This window comes from Symphalangus syndactylus, chromosome 5, assembly GCF_028878055.3.
Source record: "Symphalangus syndactylus isolate Jambi chromosome 5, NHGRI_mSymSyn1-v2.1_pri, whole genome shotgun sequence".
NCBI classification, from domain to species: domain Eukaryota; kingdom Metazoa; phylum Chordata; class Mammalia; order Primates; family Hylobatidae; genus Symphalangus; species Symphalangus syndactylus.
In genome coordinates this window covers 25,012,942-25,032,992 of record NC_072427.2, presented here as the reverse complement: position 1 = coordinate 25,032,992, position 20,051 = coordinate 25,012,942, and the positions used below count along the sequence as shown (strand labels likewise).

Below are 20,051 nucleotides of genomic sequence, written 5' to 3'. Positions count from 1 at the left end.
GGAGACCTTTGCATCAGCCCACATCACCACAGCAACTGGAACATACTAAAACAAAGACCGACTCCCCGACCTTGGGATTCAGCCTCTCTCTCTCCTACTTCCTAGATTTTTCCTCAAAGCTGGACTTAGGTTGGCTCCTTGGTGGTGCTGATCTCTTAGCACTGGTAGCCACAGATGCCGGTTTCTAAAATTCCATGGAACTGTCTTAGGGGGCTGGCCCGTGGTGAACCTGAGCCATCCACTTGTACACAGTGGCTGCTGCCTGGGCTCTCACCGTGTGTGGGCCCTTCTTCTCTCCAGCTTCCAGAGGAGGCAGTGGAATCTGCAGGTAGGAGACAAAAACACTAATGCTCAGAGTTACAGAGGTGATACAGGCTGATGCCCTTGGGTGTCTGTCTGACTCCTAGTCCAAAGCATTACTTGTTTGCCTTCTCTGGAGGACTCTTGTCATGCCGTGAGGGACTTATTCCCAGCTTGGTCTCCTCAAGCCCCCTAAAGGCTCCCCTCAGGAGTCCTACTGAATCCTGGGTCTCCAGTGCCTCCCAGGCCCCTGTCGGTGTGCAAAGTCATGCTCCTTCTTATAAAGAACAGTACGAATGAGCCCCAAAGGGAGTGCATAGGGGAGCTAGTTTGGGTGAACCATTAAAAAAAATTTTTTTAAGGCCGGGTGAGGTGGCTCACACCTGTAATCCCAGCACTTTGGGAGGCCGAGGCAGCCAGATCACTTGAGGTCAGGAGTTTGAGACCAGCCTGGCCAACATGGTGAAATCCTGTCTCTACTAAAAATACAAAAATTAGCCAGGCATGGTGACACATGCTTGTAATCCCAGCTACTCCAGAGGCTGAGGCAGGAGAATTGCTAGAACCCAAGAGGTGGAAGTTGCAGTGAGCCAAGATTGCGCCACTGCACTCCAGCCTGGGCAGCAAGAGTGAAACTCCATCTCAAAAAAAAAAAAGAAAAAAAGAAAAACATTTCTTTTAGAAGAAACTGGTGGTTTATGACAAGTCTATTTCAAAGCTGATTGTGTTACAGGCTGTGAGTAATTCACTGTTATGCTAGTTTTCCAAAGGTTTGAGTTCAGGAAAACCGCAAACATAGTGGCTAAGTACTTTTCCTTTCCTTTCCTTTGAAAACCCTGTTTATTTTCAGAGGCGTTTAATCCATATGTTTTAGATCCATTTACATGTTACTCAGCAAAAGGTTGTTTTGCACCAACATTGCTGAGCCATGAGTGAGCCCGCTCGTCTCTCTTCCGCTCCAACTGGTGCTTGCAGCTGAGCCGCATGCTCACGGCCAGACGACTCTAAAGCTTTATTAGACACAAGGAAACATAAGCACTAGAGGCAAAAGAAAAATCAATAATATTGACCCTATCTTTATTTAGAATTTTGATATTTCATTCATCATGAAATTTTTGGTGCTGATTTTGGTTTTTAAAGTGTTGCATTGCACTATTCTTTATAGCAATGATGGAGTTTTTTGGTGGCCTCTTCAGTTTTGCACCCAAGGCGAGTGCCTCACTTATCTTACTCTCATCCTGTCTCTGGTAAACACCCACCTCCAGGGCCCATTCTGTTTGGAAGGTTAACATCCCAGTCGGTGTGGGTTCTGCTGTGGTCTCCCAGGCAGAGATCAGTACCAGAGACAAGGCAGACAAGACCTTTGGTGATGCTAAAGGCTCCTCTGAGCCCTGTTGATTTGAATTTGGGGTGTGGGACTCCCAGAGAAAGTGGACAAGAGAGGAACATGTGTCCTCTTCAGACTTGGGATCTGACGTTGCTCTCTTCCCTTCTCCCTTCCTTCCCTTCCTTTTCGGAGAGGGCAGGAATTGTGGTGCTCTGTAGTAGAATGTTTTGCAAATTTTGCTGGTCTGATGTGTCACTAGTCTGTGACCACTTAAGAAACCACCGAGTTCATCAGATTTCTCAATTCAGTTCCTGTAGTGAGAGAGAAAGCAGTTGGAGGATTTTGGCTTTGGGACTTCCATATGCAGAGATTTCTTCTTGCTTAAATGATTTTTTTTTTTTTTTAAATAAAAAGGCATGGCCATCTCAGTGGTGTCTGTTTGGTTGGTAGCTTTGAAGAGGCTTGGAGATTCCTCTGACCACATAATTGTGGGTTATGTGTATGCCTGAACTTTCCAGGTGACTGAGAAACAGCTGAAATCTGTTCTACATTTTAAAATCACAGTGTAATGTTACAAATGGTAACACATTAACATATCCTGGAATTTTCTGAGAATGACCATGTAGTGAAGTTCATTTTTACTTTAAACATCTCCATATAAAATTTATTTAAATAAAAAGCTATTTTTGACATACAAAAAAGATGATACTTCCGTTGAATCTTGCGTAATAAGCATGAACTCGAGCTTCTGCTCTGTTGAGGTTGTTTGAGGACATCACCCCTCTGAGCTCAGGGGGAGCGAGGGGTAGAGAGGCAGAGTCACAATTTGAATAGAGCCCTGCTCATGAAGGGCCCTTAGTGGCCATTGTGGGATACGTGGTGCAGAAGTCTGTGGTTTCCCTCTGGAGATGGCTTCTCATCTCAGCCACTCCCAATACAATAAAGAGTCCTTTCTTCATTCAGAGACAGGACCCCTACTTGGCTCAAAGGCAGAGACTTTTCATGTTCTGTTTTACTCCCAAGGGCTAGCACATAGTAGGTACCCAGATATTTTTTAAATATTCAAATGAATGAGTCCTGCATCTGAACACCAGCCCCCCAAGCATGTACATTTCTCACTACATTTGATGTTGACTCTCGTGTATTCTGCTCTGGTATTTGAATGAAACTAAAGCCTACTAGTCAATTTCTCAGAGGTCTGTACTCCTGTGGCTTTATGGTTATTTCCATCAACATCATTAATATTCAGTGTTTATTGGGCAACTAAAACATTCAGACTCACGCAGAGAGCATTGCATGCATCAACTTATTTAAACTTCCTGACAACTGTGAACAAGACATTGTCCTGTTTTGCAGATGGAGAAGACTCAGTGAAGCTGCATCACTTACGCAGCTCCAGGTGGAGGTCACTCAGCTCAAGGTGGTGGAGTTGGAACTCAGACCTATGTCACCGTGAGTCCAAAAGCTCTTCATGATAACTAATGTTGCTCGAATCTTGAATTTTGAAAAAGCATGTTGACGGGAATATTAGAATTCACAGTAGATCGGACTCATAGAACAGTATTCATAGAGTTGAATTCATTGAGAGTAATTGCAACCCTAATGCACTCATCGTTGACCCGCCAATTCTTTCTAGATACATGGGTTTCAGAGATGACTCCATTGCATCTCCCTGCAGTGGAAAAGCTCACAGTTTAGTTGAGGAGACAGACATATATTTAACTACCTACAATCCATGCTATAACAGAGGCGTAAACAAAGCAATATGGAAGCAGTACAAAGTGATGGTAAACTACTTTGCTGGGGAAAGAGACAAGGTAACATGGAGGAGGTGATATTTGATTGGGCCTTAAAGAAAAGTACAGTTTCTCCTAGGCCAGAGAACGGAGGGTTAAGAAGGAAGGAATATCCTGAACTGAATGCAGAGAATTAAAAAAAAAAAGATATTTAGAGAAGAACTAGAAGTTTCCTGTGGCTGGAAATGAGATCATAAAAGTGGGGCAGGGCTGTAGAACCTTAAAAGCTGAGTCAGGGAGTTCAGCTTTTCACTTGAGTGAAGTGTGTGATCAGTTGGTGGGTGTTAGGTCCTTGTACCTGGTGGCAGGTATCTAAGGTTGGGCTTGTCTTCCTGCCTCCCAAGGGTGGTGTTCTTGGTAAGAAATACATTCCAGAATCCCACTTCTCACTCTAGATTAGCGGATAATGTCACTGCTAAGGCTCAGTAAATACCCTTCGGCAAGAAGGATAACTGCACTCCCGAAGTGAATTGTTGGTATCAGGGTAATAGGGCCCAGAAGGCGATAGATAGAAGATTAAATCAGGGACATTTCAGGGGTCTTGTGGCTCGAGTCGCTGCCAACATGAGGTTTCTTCCCGCTGCAATAGAGGCTCCAAGCCCTTGAGGAAAATTTTCCGAGGCTCCTAATCCCAGGCCCTTGTCTCACAATAGCCCTTTGGACAGATGCACCCCTGTTTCCTGTATCCAGCCTCAGGGCTGGGGTGAGGAGGGTTTATCCTGTGGCCTCTGTGCTGGCTTTTTGTGAGCTGTGCAGATATTACGATTTTTTCATAATTCTTCATGAATTCTCGGGCAAATTTCTAACTGCCTTGTTGACTGACCTGTAGCACAGGCGGTGGAGGGAAAGTGGGATAAATGGACAGCATTTCAAGTGAGACTCACCTTTGGGGAGGAAGGATTAGTCACCGCGAAGGATGCAGATTCAGCTCAAATTTCCTCAAAGCTTAACTGGATGAGATGGATACTCTGAATGCGGTCTGGTCTGCAGATGCCCCCTGGGTGATCTTCTGTAGTCCTCATCTCTTCTCTGCACTGTAGTCGTCATCAGACATTTGGGTGATTTTAGCAAACTAAACCCACCCACAAATATTCTTTTCGTGCCATCCCTGTACGTGGTCTTAAAGCAAATCTGAGTATGCTCACCAAGTAGCCAGAGGAGAGAAAGTCACAAAGGCTGGGTTCTGCCATTCAACAGAAACACATTAAATTCAGATCACCAATATCTCCAAGATGCTTCTAATCAGACAAAAAGAGAGAAATACGAAGTATTCCAGGAAGGGCCCCCTTAGGTTTTGTTGACCGCAAAATAAACTGTTCTCCATATTCTTTCTCCATCAGTTTGCATGCTCTCTACTTTATATCTTCCTTGGGTTGTAGAATATTAGAGCTGGCATAATGAACTGGGAAAGGGCATAAGCTTTGGAGCCCAACAGTCCCAGTTATAAATCTACCTCCTGCACTGATTAGCTGCATGACTTTGGACAGGTTACTTCACCTTTCTGTGCCTCAGTTGCTTATCCATCCCCTAAAATAGGATGATTATATATTATTCTGAGTACTATGTGAACTAATACATGGCAACTTCTTAGAGTTATGATCTTGTACATATTAGGCATACAAAATAGCATGTCTCTTCTACTTGTCAACATAGCTGATTGAATTAGCAGACACTGTATGTAGAGATGGCCATGCTGTGACTTTGGGGAAATTTACAAACTTTAAACCTTTGGCAAGCTATGGGCAGTAGCTGGTCCTAGAACAAGCATCTGAATGGCCAAGGCATGTGCTGTAGTGGTCCCTCGCAGAGCAAGAGATTGTGTCTCCTCGGTGTGGTGTCTGTCAAGCTCAACACTCCGTGAGATCAGGAACTAGTCCATCGCAGTCACCATTGTATCTTCAGAACTGAAACATTCAGGCATGCATGTTATCCTGAGAGGAGAGCTACTTACTAGCATTTCCTGAGACCTACTACTTACACTCACTTTTTAAGTGCTTTACATATACCGGTAGGACACAGAATAGAGAAAGGTAGTCCAAATCTTCTGACTTCTGATGAAAATACCGTTTAAGAAGTGTAAAAAGCAGACTTGCTAGTATCTCTGTGCCCTGGCTCAGAATATCACATGAAGAGGGTAAGCATTGGAGCTGCAGATTTTGAGATCTGCATAGGTGGCAGCAGATTGGTGCAACAGTGAAATTTGAATGGCACAAACTCCTTGCCTAGCTTGGCTGTGTAATCTGTCCAATTATTTGCTTCCATTCAGGATGTCTTTCCCTCTTCTGCTCTCTGAAACTGGAAGATGTTGAGAGGCACATAATTAATTTGGGTGTGTAAGACCAACGCCCTCAAAGTTCCTTATTTACTTGTCATTATGCATAACTACACACATTATTGACATGAGGTTGAGTCTTCTGTGGTGGGTGTTTTTCTCTTACCCAAAGTAAAGGGGAGTGGTTACCATTGAATGGTGGAACTCTGGTTATCACAGCTGGGTTTCCCACAGGTAGGGTTACCCACAAGGCCAGAATAATTTATCACTAATTAAGGTTTTGGAAATGAAGCTTAGATGAGCCCTTCCTAAAATGTATTTCTCAGGAGCATCGCTTCCTTGAGCTGTCACTAGATATTCTGAGGTCAAACAAGTTTGAGACAAACTGGGCTAAACAAAGTTGACCTGTTTTCATTTTCCAAGGTCTTCTCAATGCCTTTGTAAACCAGCATGCACCATGTCTCTCAGGGAGAGGTGCATAGTGTACAGTATCTCCCAGACGTGTTGGTCTAGGGAATTCCCTTTCTATTTTCACAGAGGACTTTCTGAGACTTGGGTGCTGTGGGACCTACGTTGGGGAAACACTGAGCTAAATATTCATTAGTGGGATAGGATGAAAAACAAACACCACATGCAACTGGGCATCTCCGCCAGAAATTCTTAATAGATGCTCATTACAGTTTTATTAACACTAGGGTCATCTTTGAACTTAAGTAGAATGCTTTTGTCAAGTTGTTTCTGTTATTTATGATTTTATTTTTAGGTCAAAGTGTTGCCGAGTGTGTTCCTGGTTTTGGGGATTTGAAAAGTGGGACAACTTGAGGTCAAAGACCCTCCAGCAGTTTATCTTTGCCTTTCTGTTGTCTGTGATTTTTATGTGGTTTAACCACAGATGACCTAGTAGTCCCGTTTGGCCTCTAGAGAGGGTTATAGCTTGTTCCAAATGGTCCCAAATCAGAAATTTCTCCCTCACACAAAATAACAGTGAGCTTACGAACTTGTAGTATCCATATTCATATGACTATTTTTTTAACCAGAAGTTTTTCCTTTGCTTGTCTGACTCATTCACTCATTTATTCCCTCATTTAGCAGTTTACTGAAGTCAACTTATAATATTGCAGAGGCTGCTAGGCTCTGGGGATGCAGCAGTGACCAAAATGAGCTGAGACCTGCCTGCATGGAGATTACAGTCTAGAGCAGTGCTGTCCAGGAGACATACAATGGGTGCAACATTTGGAATTCTGAGCTTTCTAGTAGCCCCACTAAAACAAAGTTTAAAAAGAAACAGGTGAAATTAATTTTAATAATATACTTTGTTTTCACCTCTACATCCAAAATATTGTCACTTCAACAGGTAGTCACCATAAAAAGTAATGAGATTGTTTACATTTTTTCATACTAAATCTTCAAAACTGGTATATATTTTCTGCTTACAGCATATCTCCGTTCGGACCTGCTGTGTTTCCAGTGCTTAATAGCCACAGGTGGCTAGTGGAATAGTGTAGGTCTAGGGAGAGAGACAAATATAAAAAAAAAAAAAAGAAAAAATCACGGGCATATGTGATTCCAAACTGTGGTCAGTGATATGAAGAAAAGTTGAAAGGTTTGAGGAGAAAAATAGGGGATCTGCTGCAAGTGGCTGGTGGAAGTAGAAGTGGGAGCAGGGAGAGAAAGCCTCTTTTGGGAAGCAACACGTAGGCAGAGGCTAGGAGGATGGTGAGTAGAAGCTAGAAAGATCAAGAGTCGGGGCAAGGATGTCCTAGGTAATGAGGAGGCAGAGAGGCCTCAAGATAGAGAGAGAAGCCCAGATTGGCTGGGGCAGGGAAAGTGAGGTGAGGAGCAAGGCAGGACTGAAGGGGAGGCAGGGGTGAGGAGGCAGCAAGGGGATCATGTACCATCTTTTAAACCATGCTCAGAACTGTGAACATCATCCTGAAAGCAATGGGAAGACATGAAATGGTTTCAAGCAGGGGAGTTACATTGTCTGATTTTTCTGTTTTTTAAAGGGATCCCTCTGGCTGCTCTCTGTCTGGGTAGGTGAGGGTGATAGGCAATAGTTAGCAAAAATAAATGCAGGAAGATGGCAGGGGATGCTATGGTGCTGGGCTAGGGACCTGGTGATGGTGGGTTGGAGTGGAGGCAGCAGGGAAGGAGAAGTGTGGGTGGATCCAGCTGATGTTTAGGAGTTGCAGTGGACAGACGGGATGGTGGATTGGACACAGGGTGAGGGAGAGGGAGGTGTCCAGAACTCCCAGGTCACGGGATGAGCATCTTGGTGGATGTTAGGAAGACTAGAGGGGGTTTGGGCTGGAGATTATACTCCAAGATACCTTGGGCACGGCCAAGCAAGAAACTTTGCATCTTTTCAACAGGAGTTAGTCATTGCTCTTGAAAAGCCAGGCTAGGTGCAGTGGCTCAGACCTACAATCCCAGTGCTTTGGGAGGCCAAGGTGGGAGGATTTCCTGAGCCCAGGAGTTCAAGGCCAGCCTGGGCAACACAGCAATACCCCCATCTATAAGAAAACGAAGTTGCCAGGTGCCGTGGCTCACATGTACAGTCCTAGCTACTTGGGAGGCTAAGGCAGGAGGATCACTTGAGCCCAGGAGTTTGAGGCTGCAGTGAGCCATGATTGTACCACTACACTCCAGCCTGGGTGACAGAGGAAAACAGAATTTTAAATGATATGGAGTTTTTTGTTATTATCTCTGAGGAAATGATACAAAACTACCTCTGATTCATTTTGCAATTTATTATTGCAGTAACACACAGCTTGTACCAGAAAATATTTTCATAAAGAGATGGCTTTTCCTACAACTTTAAACTTTAAAAATAGCATTTAATGAGAGCTTACTAGGATTTTATTTTGATTTCTTTTTTTGTTTATTTATTTAGTTGTTTTTGAGATGGGGGGGGTCTCACTATGTTGCCTAGGTTGGTTTCAAATTCTTGGGCCCAAGCGATCCTCCTGTGTCGGCCTCCCAAGCAGTTGGGACTACATGTACATGCCACCGTGCCCAGCCTTAGCAAGTATTTTAAAGAGGGCTTTGAAGTAGCTTCTCTTTGTGGATTACACTCAGAACTATAGAGTGCTTAGTAAATGGATAGGGCTGCAGTGAAATCCACTGTCATTAATGTGTGCTCTCAGTGGGTCCATTTTTCATCCTGGAGAGCTCTGATGGAGAACTTGAAACCCAAGATGTATTTGAAAGGAGACTGCCAGGAAATGAATGAGCAGACTCAGGGTATTCTGGATGAAATGCTCTTATTACAAGACTCTTGGTGCATGTTCCATGTCCCACTTATGTGTGTGATAAGCCACCAATACATTTATCAGTATGACCTGTTTACCGAAAAAGATATCAAGGCTTGAGAGCTCTGAGTCACTGCCAGGTAGATCAATAAAACCATGAGATACTGCAGTTGCTTAGACCATTTATTCAGCAAACGTTTATTAATCAACCACTCTACACCAGACACGGGGAATGCAAAACCCAGTAACTTATGCTCCTACCTTTCAATCCGGGAGCATGGGGTGGGTGACTGGGGTCAGGTGAACACATGAGATTAATACATTTTATGTCCATATAAGGCAAAGAGTGGGCAGAAAAGTGGGACCTCATTATTCTTGAGGGAATTAATCTCTGACTTGAACCTTACAAAGTGTAGTAAGAATTTGTCTGTTGATTAGAGAGGGCTCTTTAGGCAAAGGGCAATCAGATAACCTGGTACATAGAGGAGCTATGAGTGGCTCAGGGTGGCCGGGGTGTAGGGATGAAGCCGAATGTGGAGAGAGATGGGGCTCTGGCATGAAAGATGTCCAGAGATGTCTTATTAGGTAAGGCTTGGAAAGGTTCCTGTGACACTTCATAGCATCAGTTTAAAGAACCTGGCCAGAACTGCCTACGGGAATTGTGCACAGCAACCTGTGATTGTCAGAAATTGAGAAGTGGAGGTGATTGCACATCATTATAGATGATTATAAATAGAGCGCAATGTGTATTTGAATATGATCTGGGATCATGATATCTTTGGTGTAGACACAATCTCCATCGCTATTTAGTGCCACAGGGAGCACCTACAGTGTCCCAGTGCTTTGCCAGGCATGAGCAGTGCTGGCGTGTGGAGGGTAGAGAGAGTGCAGGGAGGACAGAGGCGTGCAGGGTCCAGCTGCTCCTGGGGTGCTCATGGTCTAAGGGGATAGAGAGATGTGTACGCACGAAAAGCAGCAGTCACACTGTTCACCAACATCCAGTCCCTCTTTTTTTCTGGGCACAAAGGAGGATAATGCATTCCACACTTTCGATGTTAGTTGTGGTCAAGTGTCTTGTCTTAGTCAATGAAATACAAACAGAAGTTGTGTGTGTCATTTCTAGAAGAAACGTACAAAAACTAACACACGATTCTTTAGCTCCTCTTTCCTCTGCTGCAGTGACTGGCAATGGTCTTGATGGAGGGGCCAGCTTGGGTACTTAGGTGCCCATAACAGCCCAGGTCCTCCACACACCCACGGTGGACCTGGGAACTAGATGAGAAAGAAGTCCTACAGCTTTGGGTTCTTTATTACTACAGCAGAGCATAACCCATCCTCACTAGGAAGCAATGCCAGGCAGTCTCCACTGTGTTTTAGGCCACTGTGTAGAAAGGAAATGCTCCTTCATTAATTAATTCATTCCACAAACATTTGAGTCTGTGCTCTAAGCACTGTGTGAAACCAGCCTGGTTCTAAGACTTTTGGAGGAAGGAGCAATCACTAGGAGTTGGAGTGGTCAAGGGAGGCATTTTATTACTTTTTTAAAAAAATGTACATGGTGCATGTGCATATACATATTACATATTTTTCCATTATGTAAGCCATATAACTGTGTATTTCCTTATCACTTGGAAAGTACAGAAATGAAAAAAAAACCCATAATCCTACTACTGAAGATAGACACTATAGGAATTTTGACGAATATTTTTCTGGTGTGATTACTGTATATTTTTTACCTAATATTGATAGAATTTTACCTTATACATAACACATCTTAAAGTTTATTCATAAGCATTTTCAGTTTTCAAAATCATCTTTTTAATCGCTATAAAATAACATCAAATTTCTTTCTAAATTTTTACTATTAACATTTAAAATGACCATTTTATATATGTTTTTTTCCCAAGTTTTGCTGATTTCCCTAGAATGATTTCTAGAAGTATAAGTAAACAAGAAAATGGCCTCCAAAGATGTGTTCAAATTAACACTCTCACTAATTGTGTACAACAGTGTTATTTACACTAATATTTGATATTACTATAACTTAAAAAATCATTTTAATAGGTTAAAAATCATAGCTAATAGGTTTGTATTTCTTTGAGAACTGGAGAGGTTGAAAGCCATCCTATGTACTTGTTTACTGGTTATTTTTAGTTTTTGGAATTATGTATTCATATCATATGCTGATTTATGGGGTATTCATATTTTTCTTTTGGGTACGTCTGATCTCATTACATATTTGAAGTTTTCTCTCCCACTCTTCCCTTTCGGTTATTTTGTAAAATATGTAAAATATTTTCATGCAGTTCAATGTGTTGATCATTTACATATTGATTTATTTTTTAATGTACAATTCTAGAGCCTTCTAGAGGTTCTGCGGATTGATTTTTAAGTTCTTTGACCTGTCTCAAATTTACTTCAGTTCATAGTGCAAGGAGAAACTCTAACACAATTTTCCCTTCAATTTACTAACTTGCTATCCCAGGACAGCTTCATGGAACAATCTTTCCTTTCTCCGTTGATTTGTCCTGCCAGTAAGAGCTTATTTGATCCAGTTACCAGTGTGGAAGATGACAGGAATGAGATAAAGCTAGCACAGTGGGAATTCAGCCAGACATTTGATCTGACCATCTGGGCAAACTTCAGAGATTCCATCTTAGTAGACCAGGCCTGGGTATATCTCAGGTTTTGCAGAGATGTGGCCAGCTTAGGGATGGTCTGCACTAAGGATTTAGCCAAGTGAGGATTAGCCCAGAGTGGCACACTGGGCTGCCATTCGCCTTGTGAGCACTAGATCTGGGCAGTCCCTGAGCAGCACTGGTTGGGAGAGGAAATAGATGGCTCTTCCCTAGGGCCTCGTCTGTGTTCCTCTCAATGAGTTGAGGCCTGAAAAGGGGCCACATTGGGACTCTCACTTGTGGCCCAGGCTAGGGAAGGCCTGGTCTGGAGAGAAGTCACAATTTTGAGTGTCATATATAGTTTCTTCTGCAAAATGAGAGCTTATGAAAGGTTTATTCACAAATAGTGTATGGAATAGAACTAGCCTGCACAGTCCTTTTGCTGAGCGTCTGCCCAAAGGGAAAGAAATCAATATATTCGTTTCAAAGAGATAGTTGCACTTATATTTTTAGTACAGTATTATTGACAATAGCAAAGATATGGAATCAATCTAAGTGTACATCCATGGATGAATGGATAAAGAAAATGTATATATATGCAATGGAATACTATTCAGCCACAAAAAATAATGAAATCCCGTCTTTTGCAGCAACATGGTAGTATAACCAGAGGTCTTCATCTTAAGTGAAATAAGCCCTGACTTGATCACAAATGTTGTAAAGAAATTTATTATTTTTTATTCTTTAGAGAGACAAGGTCTCTCTCTGCCCCCCAGGCTGGAGTGCAGTAGCATGATCATAGCTCACTGCAGCCTCGACCTCCTGGGCTCAGGCAATCCTCCTGCCTCAGCCTCCTGAGTAGCTGGGACTATAGGCACATACCACTATGCCAGCTAATTTTTTTTGTTTGTTTGTTTTTTTGTGGAGACAGGATCTCATCATCTTGCCCAGGCTAGTCTTGAACTCCTGGACTCAAGTGATCCTCCCACCTCAACCTCCAAAATTGCTGGGTTACAGGCATGAGTCACTGCACCTGGCTGGAAATCTGTTAATAGCCTATGTTGAAGGGGTAGCTGAAATCACCTCACCATTGTCTGGGTTTCCAGAGCACCTCCATTCTTATAGCCCATGCGAGTTGTATGGTGGGGCATGGTTCTATGTCCTTTCTCTCCTTCTGTCTGGGACTGCCAAGAGAGCAGGGCTCATGTCATTTATTTGTAGAGTCTCAGGGCCTATTACAGGATCTGACAGAGTCAATGACTGCTACCTTTGCGGAATGAATGAATAAAATTATTCATGGCTGAATGTAGCTGGCTTTTCCACATCTTCCCACAGCTGGGGTACTTAATATTGGTTGAGGCAACTCCTTTTAAACTGTTGATATTTCTCTTTAATAAAATCTTGGGAAAACCTTGACTTTCATGTCATTTTACTTTGGGACTTTTTCCAAAATCCAAGCTTTATTTTTCATCAAACACATGTCATGATCATGCTCTTAAGGGGTCTTTACAAACCATCATCACTCTCTTGAGGGAGTCTTTTGAAAACCTTACTTTAGATCAGAGTTAGAGAAGAAATTCACATTCTAATAGATTTGCAGGGTAATTGACATTCTCACCATCTCTGTTCATATTTGAAATATTTCAGTACTCGATGTGGGGGCAAAAACATTGAGTTTACACCTTCTAATAACTTTCCAAAAACCTGTGATAAAGTAAAACTGTTGATTTGGAGGTTTGGGGATCTCTGGGGATACAGCTCAGCCTTGGGGCCCAGGGCCTACCGTAGCTGGGCTACACCTTCCTCTCCAGCTTCTTGTCCAGTTGCTTCTCCTTTTTGTTTTAGACTCTAGCAACATCCCAGGATTGTTATGATCCTGTTGATGCAATGCTACTTCTTGCCATCTTGCTGTTGTAAATGCTGCTTTCTCTGCTTAATCATTTAGCAAACTACCATTCATTCTTCCTGACCCTGCTGAGGCATCCCCTTCTCTGTGAAGAGTTCCCTGTCTCCTTCTCCAATGTATCAGTAAGCTACTGCTGTGGAATAAACCACCCCCAAGGCAGTGGCTTGAAACAACTGTGTATTATCGTCCTGTGGGTTGACCAGCTGGTTCTGCTGATCTGGACAGGCTTGGCTAATCTCAACTCTGTTTTGTGTCTATCGGCAGGACAACTGGAGGCTGGCTGGTCTAGGATGGCCTCATTTATGTGTTTGGCATTGGCTAGCTCTCAGTTCAATGGATGAGGGTGACTGGACCATGTGTCTCTCATCACCCAGTAGACTAGCCTGGGTTTGTTCTCAAGGTGACTGATGCTATTCTGTGAGAGAGAAGGAAAGCATGCACGGCCTCTGGAGGCCTGGATCTCGAAACCCAATGGCACACCAGCACTTTTGCTGCTTTCTTTTGGCTGAAGCCAGGTCAGTTCATGTTCAAGGGGAGGACATTTAGATTCTACCTTTTAATGGGAGAAGCTGCGTGGTTACATTGCAGAAGACAAGGATCTGAGGGGAGGAGAGAAGGATGAGCGGAATGGTTGATTGATTTTTGTGATCAATCCACCACACCCACCTTTGATAGAGGTACTTACTCTGTAGTACAATTGGCCTTCCATACTGTGGGTTCCATACCTATAGATTCAACCAGTTGCAAACTGAAAATATTTGAAAAATGTTTGCATCTGCGCTGAACATGTACAGACTATTTTTCTTGCCCTTACAGGATAATAATACAGGATAACAACTATTGACAAAGTATTTACATTGTATTAGGTATTATAAGTAATCTAGAGGTGATTTAAAGTATACAGGAGGATGTATGTAGGTTATATGCAAATACTACACTCTTTTATATTAGGGACTTGAGCATCTGGAGAGTGTGGTATCTGAGGGAGTTCCTGGAACTAATCTGCAGATGCCAAAGGACAACTGTACTATTGTACTTGGAAGTACTCATGGGGTCATATTGCATTGTTTCTTTGAGTCCTAATTCTGCCAACATGGCCTGGTGCTTGCATTAATCAGGCTTCTAACCTCTGAGTAACAAGGCACAGTAACAAGGCGCAGTAACAAGGCACAGGGCTGGCACCTGAGAGTGGAGGTACCCAGGAGGCAGGCACCCTAAGGTAGGAAAGGGACATATGTACAGAATCATGGCTGCATGTCCTGAATGCTGGCTTAAGCCATCAATGGCTGCCGGGCAGGGGCCAAAGCCCTGTTATCCCTTTTGCCCTTCCTGGTGGCTCTGCCTCTGCCTTCAGCTGGGCGTGGGCAGGCCCCACCCACCGAGGCTCCAGCCCTTACCCACAGTGTCAGCAATGCAGCCTCCAGAGGATATGCTCCGGCCCTGCCCACACACCCGGATGTTGACAGGGGCATGGCTCCAGCACCAGCTCTAATGGATGGTCTCATCGCTTTTAAAATAATGACCATGGGGCGTGGGTTGGCGAGAGCAGTGACATCACTTTCCTGCAATTCTGGGTCAGTTCCTGCTGCTTTTCTCTGTATGTTTGAATGACTGAAATAAATCTATTAGTTGGGTACATTTCCTGGAAGACTTCTGACATGTTCACATGCCTATCTTGGAATGGTGGCCAGGAGAGCAATGGCTTTGGACTTAGAGGTCCTGGGTTCAAGATTCTGCTACTAGCTTGCTGTATGAACTTGGACTAGTAACTTAACTTCTCCAGGCCTGTGTTTTCTCATTTGTACAATGATGGGAGGAACACCCTTGGTTTTGTAAAGGAATGGTGAGGACGAACTGGGATCTTTTATCAGAGCCACTGTCTTAGTCAGTTTGGGCTGCTATAACAAAGTTCCACAGATTAGGTGGCTTGTTAACAGCAGAAATATATTTCTCACAGTTCTGGAGGCTGGAAGTCCAGGCTCAGGATGCCAGCATGGTTGGGCTCTGGAGGGCTCCTAAACACCATTATTCTTCATTCACGCTTCTCAGAGCCCTAAGGAAGAGAGTGATTCCTCAGCTCAATTGTGAACTTCTCCTGCCACTCTGTACTTCCTCATGTAAAGAAACCAGACCTTACATCATGGGTGACCACCCCCACAGAGTTGTACAGAACCTCCCTTGGGGCCACAGGATGGCTGGATTCTGTCCCCCCACATACAAGGAGGTTATTGGGACAGGGTTTCTCCCTAGAACAGGTGTGTATATTTCAGAAAGCTATGGATGACTTCCCATGGTCATCAGATCACTAAGCAGGAAGGATATTCTCCTGATAGATGTGTGGAAAGTATTCAATTCAATTTTGACCCCAAGTTCTAGGCATTGGATTAAGAAATGTCAAACCCAAAACGTTTAACTTTAGAATTAATAAAAAATGAAAAAGAATCTTAGAAGCAGCAAAATATTATAACGGAAAGTTCCCTGGACGGGAAGACAAGGTGGTGAAGATGACAATGATGATGCTGATGGCCAGACACTGTGACGAGTATTTGCATTCATTATCTCCTTTAGACTTCCCAGCAGCTCCATGCAGTTGGTTCTAGACTATCCAGATTATCTAGCTGAGAAAGAAAAGGGTCTGAGAGAGGTTAAGCAACTGTTCAACAGACATGCAGCTAATCTGTGGTGTGGGAGAGATCTGCTGTCTGACCTCAAGTCTGTCTTGGGCTCCAGACCCACAGGTCTCTGCTTTGCCTCTGACTCATTTTCTGTTGTGGGTAAATGGCTGTCTTTGGACTGCAATGATCCCATCTGGAATATAACTCAGATGGACCCTGTATTATTCTGTTCTCATACTGTTAATAAAGACAAACCCGAGACTGGATAATTTCTAAAGAAAAGAGATTTAATGGACTCACAGTTCCATGGCTGGGGAGGCCTCACCATGATGGTGAAAGGCAAAGGAGAAGCAAAGGCACATCTTGCATGGCAGCAGGCAAGACAGCTTGTGCTGGGGAACTCCCCTTTATAAAACCATCAGATCTTGCAATACTTATTCACTATCAAGAGAACAGCACCGGAAAGATCTGCCCCCACGATTCAATTACCTCCCACCAGGTCCCTTTCACAATGCATGGGAATTATGAGAGCTACAATTGAAGATGAGATTTGGGTGGGGACACAGGCAAACCATATCAGACCCCAAGATCTCTTTTCAGCTCTATATGCTGATCCCTGTGACTTGCATCTTGCAGAAGAAAACAATGGCTTTTCAGTGCCTTTTTTGGTAAATAATATGGCTGCATAGTCAGAGAATATGGGAGACAGTGTCTCCTTTATTTTGAAGACATAATTGTGGTTTGGTGGAAAGAGCTCTGGACCAAGAGACAGAAGGCCTAGTTTTACTTTTAGCTTCAATACCATGTGGCCATGTGACCGGAGGAAAGTTGACTCTTCCGAACTTCAGTTTCTCTACCTGAGAAACAAGAAGCTTGGACTGGACTGGCTCTAGGCTCCTGTCAGCTCTGACATCTGGGCAAGGATGCCAGGCGCCTCATCTACTGCTCCAGATGTCCCAGGAGAGGTTTCCATGTAGGATTTCAACTTGCTGAAAGCACGTGTGTGTTTCCTAATGAATGACTGGGATTCCTTCACAGGTGAAAATCTCAAAACCTCTGGGAAAGTCTGTAATGTCAGAGCAAACTCGTCTTCTTTGTATGATAAAACCAAGGTCCTTCCTCTGGTTGATAATAAGTGGAGACAGAGTTCTTGTCATAGCACTTGAACTAGGGGACAAGCAAAAGGGCCACACAGGAAAGGCTTTTGGTTGTTGCTTAATAAAAGCAATAATAAGGTTTTGGAAAGGCTTTAATTCATCACTCATGTAGGAGGTAGCCAGGCCTGAATTTCTAGAAGATCCAAAGCTGGGAGCAAGTCACATGGCTGCACGGAGAACTACCATGGCCACCCTGGAACTGCACGTTTTCCCCTTTGTGCATTTAGCTAGCACGAGAGAGCCCCAATTCCTGTATCAACACCTATCCTCCCACCAGGTCTCACAACCACATGAAAGCAGGAGAGGTGGATTTATGCCTTAACAGCCCCCAAAACAAGCTTTGTGCACTGATAAAATCAGTGGCTGGCTTAGAGATCACATCAGCCCTGGAGAAACTGCTTCATGATTTGACAAGGCTGCTAAAGGCTGTTTGCATTCTGTGAGTCAGGTCCGAAGCAAAAGGAATACACAGAAGAAGATGATTATGGGTGTTTTGAAAACCTGCCCCTTCCTGCCCGCCCGGGACAATATTTACAAAGCAGACATGCAAACAAGCAGACCTTCTTTTCAGGCTTAAACTGCCTACTGAGCCAGGCGGTTCCCATGCTGGGGTGCTTGCCCAGCACTAAGTTAGGTGTTTAAAAAACGCGTTTGCCAGCCAGCTGCCTGTCTTCCCTTTGGTGGTTACCGTGTGGTTAGGAAGCTGGGGAGTACTGTTGTTCTTACCTGAGTAAGATACAGACTCTTTTTAAGGGAAAACATTCCCAAGGATGTCCACTGTTGACTTAAATTACCTTTATTAGTATGTTATTTCAATATATACAAACATAAAACTGGGTATAAATTCCTCAGCTTATAGTTCTTACACATCTATAAATCTAAAGCAAATTTACAAATGATATGCAAACAAAACTCTAACATGAATCAAATTTAAATTGTTAACATAAACTTGATATGCCAAATCTACCAATGTTGGGCTTCATAAGAAAAAGTTTTATCTCTCCATTTTGCATTTCACTTGTTTTGGTCTCGGCTTATTTAATTTTGTCTATAAAGGACCATTGTTTGAGTCATCCTGTGTCACTTTTTCCCACTTTTTAACACTGAACTCATAGTGGGCCACTAATTTATTATTTTATTAAGCTGGTTGCTATAAAAGGAAATCTCCCAATACTTAACACTAAAAGAAATTTCAAATGCTGGTTAATGGAATATTCTACACTGTGTATTTACATACTGGTACTGAATAATTGAACGCTGGTGAGGGCAAAGACAAGGTATGTAAAATGCGTTTGTGAGCAACCAGAATATCTTATAACACATTTTATTGGGGAGGCTGGCATGCTCATACCAACGTATGTCATGTGATGACTCAGTTCTTCTGCCACTTAATTCTAATTACTGTGAAAACTTTTGAGGTGCCTAGGTATTGTTTGACCTTGACTTGGTCCAAGGTATTCACTAGTGCAGATGGCGTTGAAATTGTGTGCAGCACTTCATTACAAGGGCTTATCCAGTTGATCTAGAAGAAAGGCTTGTATGACACAGCCCTTGAGACTATGTCCATAGGAGTCTTTGGACCCCAATTCTGAAAAACATTCTGGAGAGAAGCTCATGGTGAGCACTCATAGAAGAAAAAGGTCTCCTTGCAATGTGGGATGACCCAAGAGAATAATTTTCTTCCAGGAACCAGGAACGAGGAAATGGGGATGAATTTGTCCATTTGATCATTTATTCACTAAATATGCATGAAATCCCACCTTTTTTACATACCTAGCAGAGGGGATGGGGAAAGGGTCATGGTAAAATTAAGTATAATTGCTCTCCTGGACAGCTGATTGGGAGAGTTTGAAAAGCTCTTTGCAATTGCTTTCTGAACTAGATTATAAGCTCCAGAAGAAAATTAATCTCTAACCTTTGGAGTTATACCACACTTTATGCATAGTGTTATACTGTTTGATCATCTGCTCACTTTCCAGTTTTCTTTTCAAGTGACCTCTGTCTATTTCTGGGAATTAAATCCTAAGATGGATAAAAATTTGCCACTTTTAAGAATAGTCTTGAGGATGTGCTGAAGCCTTAAGGTCCCCAGTTCCTCCAGAGGGTGTGTTAGATGAGATAATCATCTGCATGTCTAAGTTCTGCTGTGTTTAAGATAGAAGAGCCTCAGCTTACAACACAAAGCAACACAAGAAATAGTGCGTGGAAGTCAACTGGTGATCAATGTCAAATCAGTGTCAGAAACAAAAAGTATTATGAGTTTGGGTGAGAGACTAACGTTGTGGGCTGGGCTTTCTTAAAACAGGTTTAAAGAAAAGATGGGACTAGACGTAGGATAGGTGAGAAATAAATTGTAGATAGTAGGGAAAGGGACATTTGAGGTTAAAGGAAGAGTAGAGACGAAGTATCTAAAGAGGGTTTTTTTTTTTTTTTGAGACAGGGTCTCATTCTGTCACCAAGGCTAGAGTGCAGTGGCACAATCATAGCTCACTACAGCCTCAAACTCCTGGGCTCAAGTGATCCTCCTACTTCAGCCTCCTAAGTAGCTGGGACTACAGGTGCGTGCCACTACGCCTGCTAATTAATTTGTATAGAAACAGAGTTTCACTATGTTGTCCAGGCTGGTCTCAAACCACTGGCCTCAAATGATCCTCCTGCCTTGGCCTCCCAAAGTGTTGGGATTACAGACGTGAGCCACCACACCTGGCCTGAGGAGAGGATATTTGTAAGAATTAGAGGGAGGATAAGTCTGGAAAAATAGATTGGATCCAAATTTTGGAGGCCTTGGAGGCCAGAACAAGAGTGTGCA

At 43.1% G+C, this 20,051-nt stretch overlaps 1 protein-coding gene across 7 annotated transcripts in view; it reads left to right on the top strand.

Annotated features, from left to right (window-relative positions):
* Positions 1-20,051, top strand: part of CEMIP (cell migration inducing hyaluronidase 1) — a 179,021-nt gene that overhangs the window by 7,886 nt on the left and 151,084 nt on the right. For 5 of the 7 annotated variants that reach the window (XM_063638629.1, XM_063638627.1, XM_063638628.1 and 2 more), the window contains one exon: positions 2,984-3,079. The exons of the other annotated variants lie outside the window; for them this stretch is intronic. The gene's annotated coding sequence lies outside the window, so the exon portion shown is untranslated. The remainder of the gene's footprint in view (positions 1-2,983; positions 3,080-20,051) is intronic. 7 annotated transcript variants of the gene reach the window in all.